The 16,890-nt window shown below is 31.9% G+C and overlaps 1 protein-coding gene across 1 annotated transcript in view; it reads right to left on the bottom strand.

Moving 5' to 3' along the window:
- The window catches only part of LOC114329412 (uncharacterized), a 241,311-nt gene that overhangs the window by 107,278 nt on the left and 117,143 nt on the right, over positions 1-16,890 (bottom strand). The window lies entirely within an intron of this gene.

A 16,890-nucleotide genomic window follows, 5' to 3' on the forward strand; every position in this document is an offset into this window, starting at 1 on the left:
ATGGAAAACATAATGTATTTAAGAAATAAAATAGAAATGAAAGTCAATGGAATAATAACAGAACCCATAGAAGCAAACACAGGAATCAGGCAAGGAGTTTCACTAAGCCCTCTACTGTTTAACATAATGTTGGATGCAATAATAAAAAAAAATAAAGAAAAAAAAAGGGTACAAAATCGGTGACAGAGAGATAAAAATACTCTGTTACGCTGATGACACCGTGTTAGTAGCAGAGTGCGAAGACGACCTACAAAGATTACTGCACAATTTCAACATTAACGCAAAAGAAATGAATATGAAAATATCGGCTCAAAAAACATAAAAGCTTAGTAATAGCCAAATAACCAATAAGATGCAAATTGGAGTTAGACAATCAAATTATACAAGCAATGACTTTCAAATACCTGAGAATTAATCTATCAGCCGACAAAAATATCGAAGAAGAGGTAAAAGATCAAATAATGAAAGCCAGTAGAATGGCTGGATGCCTAAACGACACAATTTGGAAAAACAAACACCTAAGAGTGGAAACAAAGGCCCGAGTATATAGGGTGTTTGGTAAAGAATGGGCCATAGCTTAACCGTAGATTCCTGAGGTTCGAATAGGTAGATTTAAGCTAACTTACCTTAGTACAAAAGTTGATAATAACCGAAATACAGGGTGTCAAAGTTAAACTTTTATTTTATTTATTTTTGAATAGTTCCTGACAGGCATTTGACAACAACACGAAATTTGGTAAGTGGTGCTGGTACTGTTACCCTACTAAATTACAGTCCCTGGCCATATTATTATGACGACCTATGAATTTTTACAAAAATCAACTATTCCACTAGGTCTGTTTTGTTTAAAATATGATTTTTAAATTTAATTTTGTTATGTAATGTTAATGTTATACATTAACTATATTATATTTAATAATAAACACCGATAAAACATTTGAAAATATTACATGTTTATATACTTTTTAATAATTTGTTGAACTTCTGACCTTAATCAGATGGAAAATATTTGGGAGCTTTTAAAACGAGAAATTTCCGATGAAAAGGTCACTAACGAAATTGTTTTGATTAAAGAACTAATATATCGTTGAAACCACAATGACAAATTTAAGCAAAAAATTTTTAACTGGATTCAAAGTATGCCAAGACGGGTACTAGCTATAATCAAAGTTAGAGGGGGCTCAGCAAAATATTAAAAAAATAAAAATATGTGATATTTTCAAATGGTTTATTACTGTTTATTATTAAATTTATTATATTTAATAATAAATACCAATAAACATTTAAAAATATCACATATTTTTATTTTTTCAATATTTTGTTGAACCACCTTTAACTTTGACTACCGCTTGTATCCGTATTGGCATACTTTGAATGCAGTTAAATTTTTTTTGCTTCAATTTGTCATTGTGGTTTCAATGATATGTTAGTCCTTTAATCAAAACAATTTCGTTAGTGACCTTTTCATCGGAAATTTCTCGTTTTAAAAGCTCCCAAATATTTTCCATCCGATTAAGGTCAGAAGTTCAACAAATTATTAAAAAGTATATAAACATGTAATATTTTCAAATGTTTTATTATTAAATTTAATATATTTAATGTATAACATTAACATTACATACCAAAATTAAATTTAAAAATCATATTTTAAACAAAACGTACCTAGTGGAATAGTTGATTTTTATAAAAATTCATAGGTGGTCATAATAATATGGCCAGGGACTGTATGTTAAACAAACATTTCTGGCTACTACCAGAGGCGTACGACGGGGGAACGTGAATGGTTGACCCTTCCCAAATTCTACGCCACTGGCGGAATTGCTATTTTAGTGCAATTTTTTGATTATCCAATACTTTCTATGTAAATAACATACTCTTAATTCGTAACGATAAAGCCATTAGTTTTCGAGATATCTGAAGCTAAAAACGCAGGAGCATACATTAATCAAAATAAGTGTGCCTTTTCATTTTTAACTTCAAATATCTCGAAAACTAATGACTTTATCGTTACGTATGAAGAGTATATTAATTGCATAGAAAGTATTGGAGAATCTAAAAATTATGCTAAAATAGCAGTTTCATCAGTGGCGTAGAATTTGGGAAGGGTCAACCATTCAGTTTCCCCTGTCGTACGCCTCTGGTAGTAGTCAGAAACGATTATTTAACATGATTTAGTAGGGTGTACAGTGCCTACATTTTCTGCCAAGTATGACATGGATATGTCAAATTATTTAAAAGTATTCTTTTTTTAAATAATTTATTCTTTATTTAAAACTTTAAGAACTATGTGTGCCCGGTACTATAAAACTATTTGAGATAGCCTTATGATACTTGGCAGAAAATGTAGTACAGTACGTACATCCTACTAAAGTATGTTAAATAATCGTTTCTGGCTACTACTAGAGGCGTACGATAGGGGAAAGTGAATGGTTGACCCTTCCCAAATTCTACGCCACTGATGAAACTGCTATTTTAGCATAATTTTTAGATTCTCCAATACTTTCTATGCAAATAATATACTCTTCATTCGTAACGATAAAGTCATTAGTTTTCGAGATATTTGAAGTTAAAAATGAAAAGGCACACTTATTTTGATTAATGTATTATGCTCATTCGTTTTTAGCTTCAAATATCTCGAAAACTAATGGCTTTATCGTTACGAATTAAGAGTATGTTATTTACATAGAAAGTATTGGAGAATAAAAAAATTGCACTAAAATAGCAATTCCGCCAGTGGCGTAGAATTTGGGAAGGGTCAACCATTCACGTTCGCCCGTCGTACGCCTCTGGTAGTAGCCAGAAAGGTTTTTTAATATAATTTAGTAGGGTGGATAGTACCAGCACCACTTACCAAATTTCGTGTTGTTGTCCCATGCCTGTCAGGAAATATTCAAAAATAAATAAAATACAAGTTTAACTTTGACATCCTGTATTTCGGTTATTATCAACTTTTGTACTAAGGTAAGTTAGCTTAAATCGACCTATTTTAACCTCAGGAATCTGAGGTTAAGCTATGGCCCATTCTTTACCAAACACCCTGTATATACAGTGATGAGCACGCTAATAACCGGCAAAATAGCTCAAAAGATGGAAAACATAATACATTGCGAAACAAAAAGAGATGAAACTAGTGGAGGTGGAAATTATCGATAGTAATACCACTAGTGATTAAATTTTCGCGATAAGTCTGTCGATTTACTTCTAAACGAAACTGAGTTGCTTGAAAACACCACGAGTCCGTAGGACGAGTGGTGTTTTCTTTAAGCAACTCAGTTGAGTTTAGAAATAAAAGACAGACTTATAAGATAAATTAAATCACGAGTGGTATTTTATTAGACTATTTCACGAACAAAGTGATAGGTCAAAAATTCAGTAGAATGAGAGGAAGGAATTTAATAATAATACATTTGATCTAGGTAACCCAAATCTACCCATTTTTTGAATAATTCACAATTAGTCATAATCATGAAATATTTATTATAACTATAAATAATTTGTTATAATTATTTTTTACCTATAACAATAAATAATTTGTACACGAAAAAAATACATTATTCTCGACTATAATTATTATAAACGGTGCAATTGTAAAATTTTTGAATAGTATGACCGTTATTAGGTGGATATAATGTATTGTTGCTATTATTACTTGATGTACTTGGAGTATTCCTAAAAGTATTCACTATGTTCTGATGATGTTCGGCACTAAGATGTAAATACGGTTTCATCGAGTTCGAACTTCCATGTCCAGTAATTTTCATAGCTTGTTGTTCACTAACGCCAGATTGTAGTAACTGACTAACTGCAGTGGCACGATTAGAGTAATTCGTTATTTTCACTTTTTTAGTGTCTAATCCTATCTTTTCTGCAGACATTTTTGTCCATTTGGATATTGTATTAATACCAATAGGACAATTCTTGTACCAATTACTATTATTATATTTATTCCACTTGCCATTCACAGTCAGAAAAAGTCTATCATTGGTAATAGTTTCCCTTTTCGATATGTTTCCGGTATAATCTCACAGGACACATTTCAGGATTCTTCAAATTTTGAGTAAGCCATTTATTATCTGCACAGTTTTTATCACCACCTTGGCGGGTTTTGGAGAATATCGGGTTATATGCAATTCTGTTTGTTAAACAGCCTTTGTTGTTAGTCTCTTCCTTGAAAAAATGTAACATGGAAAAACTTGCTTCGTTACCTCTCCAAGCTAATTCTACGGCAGCTATATGAAAAAACTTCTTTTGGAGTCCCTCTGGCGTGTCTTCGTCCCACTGTAAGCACATATTTTTATATTCATCCGAAGTCATAGCGACAGAACTCATTTTCCTTTTATCGGGTACAGTTTGCAACAATTTTCTCTTACTATCACGAGCCGCTCTCGCTTCCTTGAAAGTTATATCTTTGAAGGGATCAATATGTCTCTGATACTCACAGAAATATTTTTCTTGTACCAATTTTGCAGTAGTGTTCCATATGGTTTTAATAACACTCTCCTTGTAATCACTACCATCAATTTTTCGCATGTTGAAGGCCCAGTCTTTTAGAATGAATGCTAGTCTTTCGTTGTTATTTTCTGCATCTAATTTGTAGTTGCGATCCACACAGAACATCATAAATTGTCTCCATATATAAGATTTAGATTTTCTTGTGTTACTCGGTATATTTTCTTCAATGTTTTGGTTTATAACTTCGTTTGAAGTACCACCGAAACGACTCATTTTGACGTATACAGCTACAATAATTTTTTTGGCAAACGTCAAACTTTGCTTTGCGATCGGTATCCATGGTTACGTCGTTGAAAATACGAAGCTGATAGACCAATCAGAATTGAAAGACAGTTGGTGTTTTCGCGATAACACAAGCTGTCTTTGGTTTGTGATTGGTCAGATTATGTGAAAATTTTAAGATGAGTGAAATAGTCAGTAGTAATTGCACAAGAGCTCTAAAATTATTGAATTTTTCCCGAGTGACACTTTGACAGTTTTATGATTATGTAAAAGTGTCACGAGGGCAAAAATTCTATATTAATTTTAGAGATCGAGTGCAATTTGTTGCGATTATTTCATGAATAAAACTGTTCAAAACCAAAATTTTATTGTAATTTATTTATGTAAGTACAAATTAGTACAATTAAATACACAGTTGTTATAAATATTTGACGGTTGAGAGTCATCACTTTTATAATTTTTAAAGCATTAATCGTCATTAATGTCACTGAATGTATTTTTTCGTAGCAACGAAGGGTATCTGACGTAATATACTTGACGACGGGAAATTATCAAAAATTATAAGTTTATAATCAAGTATATTCAAATGGGAAATAAGCCACAATTTTACCTAAAAATGATTTTTTTAACGTTTCGACGCCCAAGTCGGGTGTCGTTGTCAAAATACAAAATAATACTAAATAAACAAAAATGTTGTTGCTTAGTAAAAAATTCTTCTAATAATTTATTTAATCTGACTCATTTATATCGGCAATTCAGACACGTATATACATTTTAAAGTAGACGACTTTAAAATGATATTGCCAATATTGATGAGTTGCGTTCCTGGGACGACTTTACTAAAAGATAGAATAATTATAAGTTTAATTTAGATTTCTGTAGCTTTCTATTGGTCAGAATCTCCTATGAATGAAATAATCGTTATTGTTGTTGTTTATTTGGGTTTATATGACTGCGGACACTAAATCCATTCGCCAAAATAATCGTTATAAACGTATTAATTAACATTATATTACATAGTTTCTCACCTTTTGACGTCTATGACAGGAGTATTTTATAAAATTCTAATGTCACAGTGACAGTTGTCATACTCCTCTGATACGTCTAAAGGTGGGAAACTATGTAATGTAATGTTATTTTAGACGTTTATAACGATAATTTCCACCTCCACTAGTTTCATCTCTTTTTGTTTCGCAATGTATTATGTTTTACATCTTTTGAGCTATTTTGCCGGTTATTAGCGCGCTCATCACTGTATAAGTCAGTTATTAGACCAGTTATGACTTACACGGCCGAAACAAAACCAGATACAAACAAAACACAAAGACATCTGGAGACCAAAAGAAGGATTGCTGGAAAAGGACTACAGGACAGGGTAAGAAGTGAGGAAATCAGACGAATATGTGGGGTAGACAATATAAATACCTGGGTAAAGAACAGAAAAGCAGAGTGGAATCCACACATAAGCAGGATGTCTGAATCAAGGATAGTAAGAATAGCCAGGGACATGTCACCGTTAGGCAGAAAAGTATAGGACGCCCAAGGAAAATCTGGAATGACAATTTAGGGACAGACTAAATAGCACCGTTGAAGAAAAACAGGCAGTACTGCCTATATAAAAGAAAAAGAAGAAGAAGAAAGTCAAAGTACTCAGGAATACCAGATGAGCTCCAGAAGAAGTTAATAGCATCAAAATTAAGCACGTTATGATGAAAATTAGAGGACTTTCGAATTTTTTAGGAAAAAGAGAAAAATAAAAGAGGCCATTCCCACAAAAATTAAAATTTATAGTAATCCCTATAAGACCTTCTATACTTTAGCGTAAGTAATGACCTCAAATATTTTGACCGGTTTAGAATGCATAGGTATTTTTGACAAAAAAAAGATATTATCTAAAAAAAAATCAGAATCTTCCAAATTTTCGTAAATTTAATTTTCTTTGGACAAAAATATGTACTCGATATAGTAAAAAATGCTACACGATGAAATTTAAGTTTTTTTGTTAGCAAATATTTTACTTGTTTTTTAAATTTTTGTAGGATAAAAATATGCTAGATAAATAAACCTAGGTTTAAAGCTTAAATTTTATTGCGAGAACCTGTAACTCACTTTGAATTAATATTAAAAGGATTTTCAAGTAGGAGTTATAGTATAGTATAGTTGATCCAAAAGATGGCATAACCCAGACAACCAAAGTGAAAGTTATCCTTCCACAGCAAATTGTTCTATATGGTCCACACAATGTCCAGAAAAAAGTCACACCATTTTGAGCGTCCGGTTTGGGAGGGAGATGGGAGAGAAGCCAGTAAATTAGTAGTTTTTTTACGTTTTTCGTCAATATTTCTAAAACTATGCTTTAGCGTAAACAATGTTATATACAAAAATGTTCTACATGAAATTTAAAACAAAAAATGTTGGATACATAATTGTAATAAAATCAACGGTTCCAGAGTTACGGAAGGTGAAAAGTCGAGGTTTTCGATACTTTTTATATTTTTTGGGCAATATTTATGATATAACTATACCAAAATCCCAGACATCTAAAGTGAAAGTTATCCTCCAACACCAAATTGTTCTGTATGGTCCACATAATGTTCAGAAAAAAGTCACACCATTTTGAGCGTCGGGTTTGGGAGGGAGAGGGGGAAGAAATCGGTCAATATAAAAAGTATCGAAAACCTCCACTTTTCACCCTCCGTAACTCTGGAACCGTTGATTTTATAACAATTATTTATAGAACCTTTTTTGTTTTAAATGTTATGTAGAACATTTTTCTATAGAACATTCCTTACGCTAAAGCCTAGTTTTAGAAATATTGACGAAAAACGTAAAAAAACTACTAATTTACCGGCTTCTCCCCCATCTCCCCCCCCCCAAACCGGACGCTCAAAATGGTGTAACTTTTTACTGAACAATATGCAGACCATATAGAACAATTTGGTGTTGAAGGAAAACTTTTACTTTGGATGTCTGGGTTAGGCCTTTTTTTGGACCAATTATACTATACTACCTCCGTAACTTTGGAACCCGACGTTTTAAACTTCAAACTGATAGTACGAAGTAAAATCTACTCCTAGTAAAAATTAACATTTTTAGCCCAAAAAAGTACTATTTAAACTTTCATACGAGTTGAAATAGTAACAGTTTTGGTCAGTGAATAAAATTGTATACCTACTTATATAGGTAAACTTGAAAATTTTAGTGAAAAGTCAATTAAGAAGACAAGTGTATTCTGACAACTAATAAATATCGGTCCCCGATGGGGGACAAAACTACACAACCGACGTCTTTTGTGACGACAGATGCTGATATGGATAACAGTATTTTAATTTCAAATGATACTAGTAACAATCCAAGTGATAGTAACCTCCAGAAAACAAAGCAGTTGGAACCAAAAACTTTCAATATTCTTTCAGATAAGTACAATGTACAAAATATTTGGGTATACATAGAAAGTACTGAAAATAATGTAGGAAAATTGCATGCAATGACAGTTGCCCATATCCTTTTTAAAAAATTTAAACTTAATAACATATTGGAAATTAAGAGTATAGACCGAAACCGGATTAAGGTTTTATTAAAATCATTATTAGAAGCAAATAATTTAGTTAAACATCCCCTCCTAAAGTCAGAAAATTTAAAAGCATTTATTCCAAATCACTTACTTGAAATTAAAGGGTTAGTAAGAGATGTTGATACTCGTTACGATATCAACTATCTTATGGAAAATATAGAATCACACTCACGTGTCACTAATATCTACAGATTAAATAGAAAAGTCCAAAAAGAAGACAGAACATTTGAAATTTTACCAAAAAAAACTATTGTTATTACTTTTGAGGGGAATATTTTACCTGATCGAGTAGCTTTTAATCGAGTCTTTTTTCCTGTCGAACAATTTGTAGGAAGAGTGACCCAATGCTTCAAATGTTTTAGATATGGGCATGTATCTAAGCAGTGTAACAGTACTGAAGAAAAGTGTATCAATTGTGGAGAAATTAAAGACGATAAACATAATTGTGATAAAAATTTAACTTTTTGTATACACTGTAAAAGCAAAGATCATGTTTCTATCTCAAAAAAGTGTCCCTCTTACGATAATAAAAAAAAATCAGAAATATAATGATACAGCAAAAAACCTCCTTTAAAGAAGCTAAAGAAATTTCTGAAAACTCCTTATCCAGTCTAGTAAGTCACAACTCTTTTTCACCGCTAACAAATTATGACCAAAATTTTCCAGTTCTTCCTAACAACCATCGTATGTCATTATCACAACTTAATCAAATCCCTAAAAATACTAATTGCAATCAAAATAATTTCCTTTCCAAACCCGATCCTGTAAACTTTAGTCCTCCAATGAAAAAGAAGAGAAAATCAAACTCTCCCACTATCCAGTCACCTATCCACGAACCATTATTTCCATTCTCCGTTGGACCTCCACAACCTTTGCCGATAAATTCAAATAAACCAAACTACGCTTGTTTGGAAACCAAGAAGAGTAGTATAGCTAGCAACTTATCCATTTTTATCGTGGACTTTTTAAATAAAATTCTTTCAAGTAACAATAGACAACCTATAGATATTAAATTAATTACAAGTAGCATCGAACAGGTATTGGAGGATACTTTGAAAACCCAATAAAATGCCCAAAACACGAAATTTAAATATAATGCAATGGAATGCACGTTTTGCTATAGCTAACAAAAATAGTCTGGTACAATTTCTTTATGATAAAAATATTGACATTGCTATTATAAGTGAAACTTGGTTCAAAAGAAATCAAAAATATAGTTTTAGTGGTTACAATATAGTCCGCAATGACAGAAACGATGCCTACGCTGGTGTGGCAATTTTGGTACACAAATCTCTTCGTTTTGTTGAACATAAGATCAATATAAATTACTATAAATATCAATATAAATTACAATATAAACTCATCAATATTGGCAATATCATTTTAAAGTCGTCTACTTTAAAATGTATAATACGTGTCTGAATTGCCGATATAAATGAGTCAGATTAAATAAATTATTAGAAGAATTTTTTACTAAGCAACAACATTTTTGTTTATTTAGTATTATTTTGTATTTTGACAACGACACCCGACTTGGGCGTCGAAACGTTAATAAAATCATTTTTAGGTAAAATTGTGGCTTATTTCCCATTTGAATATACTTGATTATAAAAATGCCACAAGAAAATAGCTTCAGAACAACAATATAAATTACAATGAAAATATTTTAGTGTGTGCTATCCAAGTTAAATATGGAACTTTATTGCTAAATTTTTTATCTATTTATAAAACTCCAAAAATACAAACAAAATATGACGATTGGACTAAAATTTTTGAACAATTTGAGAGTCCTTTAATTATATGTGGTGACTTTAATACACACCACTCTACATGGGGTTGTCATAATAATGATACCATAGGGTAACAACTTATAAATGTCGCAGATGATTTAAATTTAACAGTTTTAAATAATGGCGAACCTACAATTTTGAGACGTCCTGATCAACAATATTCAGCTGTCGATGTAACTTTTTGTTTACCTGAATTGGTTAACAAGACATCTTGGAATGTCATTCCTGACACTCTAGGATCAAATCACTGTCATATCTATAGAACTTCTTTTTGCAATTAATGAAAATGAAATATCTCCTAAAAATAAATGGAATATTAAAAAAGCCAATTGGGCGTTATATACCTCTACTATTCAAAATTTACACGATACAAACAATTTTCACTCGGATAATCTAATTGATAAGTACTCTTTATTCATAAATAATATAAATACGGCTGCGGGAGCAGCTATACCCCAATATAAAGCTTATAAATGTAAAAGGCACCCACCTCCTTGGTGGAATATTGATTGTGACAATATTATCAAACAACGAAAATTGGCTCTAATAAATTACAAGAAAAAAAGTAATTTTGAAAATTATGTTCAATATCAAGAGATCGCAGCTAGAACCAAAAAAACATTAAAAAGTATAGCCAAAAAGCATTGGATTGAATGGGTCTCTTCGCTCAATAAAAATACATCAGCTACAACTCTTTGGAATCAAGCTAAAAAACTTTACAGAAAACCGGTATCAAACATAAAATCTTTAGATCAGAAATGGATGGATGACTTTCTTATTAAAGTTGCACCCCCAACTGCGAACCCTGAAATAATTCCCAGCTCCATAGCATCAACCCCAGCTGATAAAAATCATTTTCTCTTAAAACCTTTCACTTACAATGAACTAATTTTCGCTATAAATAATCGTAAAGATAATAGTCCAGGATACGATCATATCAAATACTCCATGCTTTTAAATCTTCCAGAAGTAGCAAAACATTTTCTATTGGACATTTTTAATCGTATAGTTCAAGACAATTCTGACGTAAATATTTTTAAAGACATAATTGTTATTCCGATTCTAAAGCCTACAAAAGATCCAAATTCAGCCGAATCTTATCGACCCATTTCTCTTTTTTCGTGTGTATTTAAAACTTTGGAACGTATGTTAAAAAACAGACTAGAATGGTGGGTCCATACTAAAAAGTTATTACCAAACAATCAATTTGGATACAGACGAGGATGTGGAGCTTTAGATGCTCTAGCTACACTTGTAGCGGACATACAGGGTAATTTTTCTAAAAATAATTATTTGCCTACTTTATCACTAGATAGAGAAGGCGCTTATGACAGTGTGTGTTTACCTCGATTAAAAGACAAAATGATCAATCAGTTTCAAATACCCATAAAACTAGCACAAACTATTCTTAATTTCTACATTGAAAGACGCCTATACGTTAGAAACCATAACAATGAACTTCTTGGACCAAGCTATAATAGTTGGGGATTACCTCAGGGATCAGTCTTAAGCCCTTTTCTTTTTAATCTGTATACGGCTGATTTTCATAGCCTTAATGCACCAAATATTACTTACAAAACAATCCAATATACGGATGACTTCCTCATATATACAGAAAGGACAAAATATGAACCCTCCCTTACAATCTTAAGAAAATAACATGAACATTTCTCAAAATGGTTTTGTGAAAATGGTTTTAATTTATCCACTAGTAAATCTAATGTGTGTATTTTTTCACAACATAATATTCCTAACACAAATACTATTTTATTAAATGGCCAAACTTTAAATTTCTGCAAGTCAATAAAGTATCTAGGCATGTTTCTAGATCAAAAGCTAACTTGGAAATTACACATCGAGTATATGCTTGACAAAAGCAATAAAGGTCTAAACTTTTTAAAATCCATTTCTAAAACTTGGTGGGGAGCTGATGTAGAAACAGCTTTACTATTTTACAAATCTTACATCAGATCTATTCTGGACTATGGATGTATACTTTATGGATCAGCAAGTAAACAAATTTTAAATAAAATTGATGTATTTCAACGTACTGTTCTACGTACCTGTATGGGAGCAATGAAGTCTACTCCAATAGCTCCATTGCATGTTGAAGCTTTAGAAACTCCCTTGAATTTTAGAAGAGATTATCTGAGTGAAAAATTTGTTGTGAAAATTGCATGTATCAATAATCCCTTGTATTCTAGCATAAGCTCACTAAACACAGATGATCTAACAAACAGTTACTGGACTCATAAAAATACACCAACCCTGTGTACAGCCTTTAGAACCATGTGCAACAATAAGTATATCAACAATATCAATAACCTTGATACTAACGACTATTTCGCATTTTTTTATGAACCTGATATACATATACCGACATATTATAATAGTTCATTATTAGATTCATGCATCTTGAATTCCTCTATAGACAAATGGCCTAAAGCAACTGTAATCTATACAGATGCATCCAAAACATCGGAAGGGACCGGATGTGCTTTCTACATTCCATCTAAGTCAACAGAAAAAAATGTTCAAATTACCTTCTAATTGCTCAATTTTTAGTGCAGAAGCAATTGCAATTCTTGAATCCTTGATATATTTCGATAGTTTAAACAATAATTCAGTGTTAATAATATCCGATTCATTGTCAGTTTTATTATCTCTCAAAAGTTCAAAGTTACCCAATTATAATTCTAATCCTTTAATTTACCAAATTAAGAACATGCTTGTCAAGCTTAAAAATAAAAATAAAACTACTAATTTTATTTGGGTAAAAGCTCATGTTGGTATAAAATATAATGAGCATGTTGATTCTTTAGCTAAAGCTGCAATAACCTCTTCAGCTGAAATTGTACCAGAGGAGAGAATTTGTATTCCTGACACTTTTTGTATCTCTAAAAGAAATCAAATAGATCGTTGGAAAACTTATTGGCAAACTTTTTGTAACCACTCAACAACACAATATGTTTATATACAACGACAAATTCCAAATTCGAGATGGTTTAAGAAATTTAATAACATCCGTAAATATATAACAACCTTAATAAGATTGAGATTTGGTCATGCTTGTTATCCTACTCATCTTGCTAAAATCAAAATTTACAATTCAGACTTATGTGAAACATGTCAAGAACAAGGAGATCTTAATCGTATCTTTTTTAACTGTTTCAAATATACTCAGCATTCAGGAACTCTTTTAAGCAGCTTGCAAACGCTGCAAATATTTCCTCCTTACCAAATAAATCACCTATTGGCTACTAATGACAAAAGAGTATATGATTGTCTAATCAAATTTATACATAGTACAAATTTATGTCTAATCAATTTTATCCAATATCGTTAACCTTTTTTTTACCCAATTGTTTATTTTTCCTCCTTTTCCCTATTTATAGTAATGTCTTGTAGGAATTTTTAAGAGGTTTTTTTTCTTTTGACTATTATGACCTGTTTGCAATAGTAGGTATAGATAGACACTTTTTTTATTTAGTATTAAGTAAATTAGAATAATATGGTTTTCTTTTTAATGATTTGTATTAGGTTTAATAGTTTTTTTTGTATTAGTATTAATTATTATCAAGTTGTATCTGGCTAAATAGCTAAGTGCTAAAGTCACAAATAAAAAAAAAACTTTGGAACCGTTCATTTTAGAAGGGTTATGCATAGGGCTTTTTTATTTCAAATTTAATGTAGAACAATTTTGTGTAGAGGGTTGTTCATGCTAAACCGCTTAATTTTAGAAATATTGACGAAAAACTTAAAACTCCCCCCCCCCCTCAAACCCGACGCTCAAAATGGTGTGACTTTTTTCTGAACATTATGTGGACCATATAGAACAATTTGGTGTTGGAGGATAACTTTCACTTTGGATGTCTGGGTTTGGGTCTAACTATACCATAATATTATAAGATTTTTTTTATTAGCTTCAATTTTGATAATGATAACTTTTTTGTAAAAACTTAATAGTTTTTGAGTTATTTATGAAAAACCGCTTTAATTCATGCGTTTTTTCACGAAAAATTAAAAACTTTTATATTAACGTATTACTTCTACAAAAAGTATTGATGTATTTTAATAACTTGAGATAACAAATTTGCCCCTCTATCGATTTATGAAATTGTTCTACTTACGTCCGAAATTGGATAGGTCTGGATCCCGCGTATGAAAAAAAAGCTGATTAATAGCAAGCTGAAAATTTGTTAATAGTTTAAGGGTGTCTAGTCGGGCAAACTTTGATATATGGGAACACTGGAACAGGGGAAGTTTTAATTGTGAAACAGGTTAAAAATTTGGAACGGTCAGACCACGAAAACGGCACATGTATTTTGTCCGACAGAACAGACTTAAACTCTTCGAACAGAGATTAAACTCTCATGCAAAAATCAGACTGCTATTTATCACCAAATGGGCGTTTTAATGAGTGGGACATGTAGAATATGTCAAATGACAGGAATTATGACAGGTGATATATAGCAGTCTGATTTTTGCATGAGAGTTTAATCTCTGTTCGGAGAGTTTAAGTCTGTTCTGTAGGACAAAATAAATGTGCCGTTTTTGTGGTGTGACCGTTCCAAATTTTTAACCTGTTCCACAATTAAAACTGCCCCTGTTCCAGTGTTCTCATATATCAAAGTTTATCCGACTAGACACCCTTAAGCTATTAACAAATTTTCAGCTTGCTATTAATCAACTTTTTTTTTCATACGCGGGATCCAGACCTAGGAGGTAATAGTAGATTTTCACCTTCATACACTGTAAGTACTATAATGCGCAATCAATAAAAGGACAGACCAATTTGTTTATGTACAAAATGGTTGTTATTAATAATGTACAACGACTTATAGTCCAGAAAGCCACTGCGCATCCGCTAGGAAAAATATTCTGATTCTGATTTTTTGCACAATCTTACTCAAAAAGGATCCCTTTTAACAAAGGACCCCGCAACACTCCTTATGGAAAAGTGGTCCCGGTCAAATTTAACGAAAGTTTGGTCAATGATACTTCTCGATGTGTCGATTAAAAAAGTCCATGGGACCTGGGTCTGAATAACTACTATTCTCGAACTACCGCCTTCTGGAGTTATTGGATTCGAATGCTCGGTTTACGTTGAATGCACTAATTCACAGTCAAGTGAACGAAAATATTTATTATTGGAAGAAGAAAGAGTTATTTTCTTCATGCATACTTGCGTGTTGTATATGAATTCGTAGTAAAAAATAAATGCATCATATTTTAGTCTTCAGAAAACCTCCGAAAAGTCCTCAGAAAGCTAAAGAAGTGCGATATAAAATGTCCTACTAGAGCGATGTAAGAATTATCATGTTTTCATGAGTGCTTGACAGTTATGCAATACCAGCAAAACTGCAGTTCCGCCTGATCTTTAGAATACTACTTAACAGTGGCGGATCTAGGGGAGAAATGGGGTAATTCCACCCGTAAAATGCTCCAAAATTAAAGAAAAAAATTGTTCTTCATTTAACGAGAATAAAGAGATGAAGCCATCAAAACTCATTTATAACCAAGGACCGGATGGTGTGAGGAAAATACGTAGGTCCAGAGTACGATTTAAGGACAAGGTGGAAGACGAGTTACGGGTGTTAAGAGTACGAAATTGGAAAACCAAAGCGAAGGATATGAAGGAACAGAAGCTGATTTTTGAACAGGCCGAGGTCCACTAGGGGTTCTAGAACCAGTAATGATGAACTTTTTAATACAAAATATTGTACAATGGAAGGTGCTACAGCTGAAGATGCTCAACAATTATTACAGAGGTAATTAATTCCTAATGTTGTACAAGATAGAGTTGAGATTGATAATCTGATTAGAAGAAATGGTCAATAGAGAAAGCTTCATAATCATGATTTTGCCATCTTCCTATTTTTGACTTAGAAGACCTAAAATACCTTACGATTGAGATATATCAAATTAAACTGGCACCGTTACATACAAGATAAAATAATTAGTGACAATGACGAAGAGTTTCAACTTGATGAGAATATGGATGAACCGGGATTCATAAGAGTTCAAATATTTTCTATATTTTCAATGTTAAATAATATCCTGATAGGTCGTTAGTTAACAAGACATATGATGCATCTAACCGAAATCAGCAAAATATTAACGTACGATACGTAACGATAGTCGAAGATGACTTTAACCCAATTTTTCCATGGACAATTGTAATTAATATTTAGCAATTAACTATTATAAATGGAAAGTAAGCCACAATTAAGAAAAATTATTTTATTAACGTTTCGACGTCCACATCGGACGTCGTTGTCAAAATAAAACCATTTTTTTAGTTGAAATTTGGCTTTCCCATTTAGAATAGTTAATTACAAAAATGCCCCAAAGAAATAGCTTCAGAACAACATTAATATTTAGCGTTTACTGACTACCAGGTACTTTGATTTTTTCGTATTGAGATCAAGTCCATGTTCTCTACTTGACTTATAGTAGGGGGGCGAAGTATGTTAAATGTGCAGTCACTCGAGCGCTTTGGGGACCTATTGGGTTGTGAAGAGTAGGTCCTAAGACAAAAAAAAGTTAAGTAAAGTTTTCCATTTTAGTGGGGACTTTCTATTTTTAATTTAATTTTCCATTTCCAACAATCGTTTTTTCCGATTATAGCGCCATCTATCCAGAATTTGAAAAAATGTTTCGAATAAAAGTTGCTTATTTTTACATAAAGAATCCAAATATAGAATAAAAATTTAGGGCTCCTATTTAAGATTTTAAAGTAACCCCCCACCCCACCACCGTGGGGGTTCGTGTTTGATACCATTCGATAGA

Source organism: Diabrotica virgifera, chromosome 7 (assembly GCF_917563875.1).
Source record: "Diabrotica virgifera virgifera chromosome 7, PGI_DIABVI_V3a".
Classification (NCBI taxonomy): Eukaryota; Metazoa; Arthropoda; class Insecta; order Coleoptera; family Chrysomelidae; genus Diabrotica; species Diabrotica virgifera.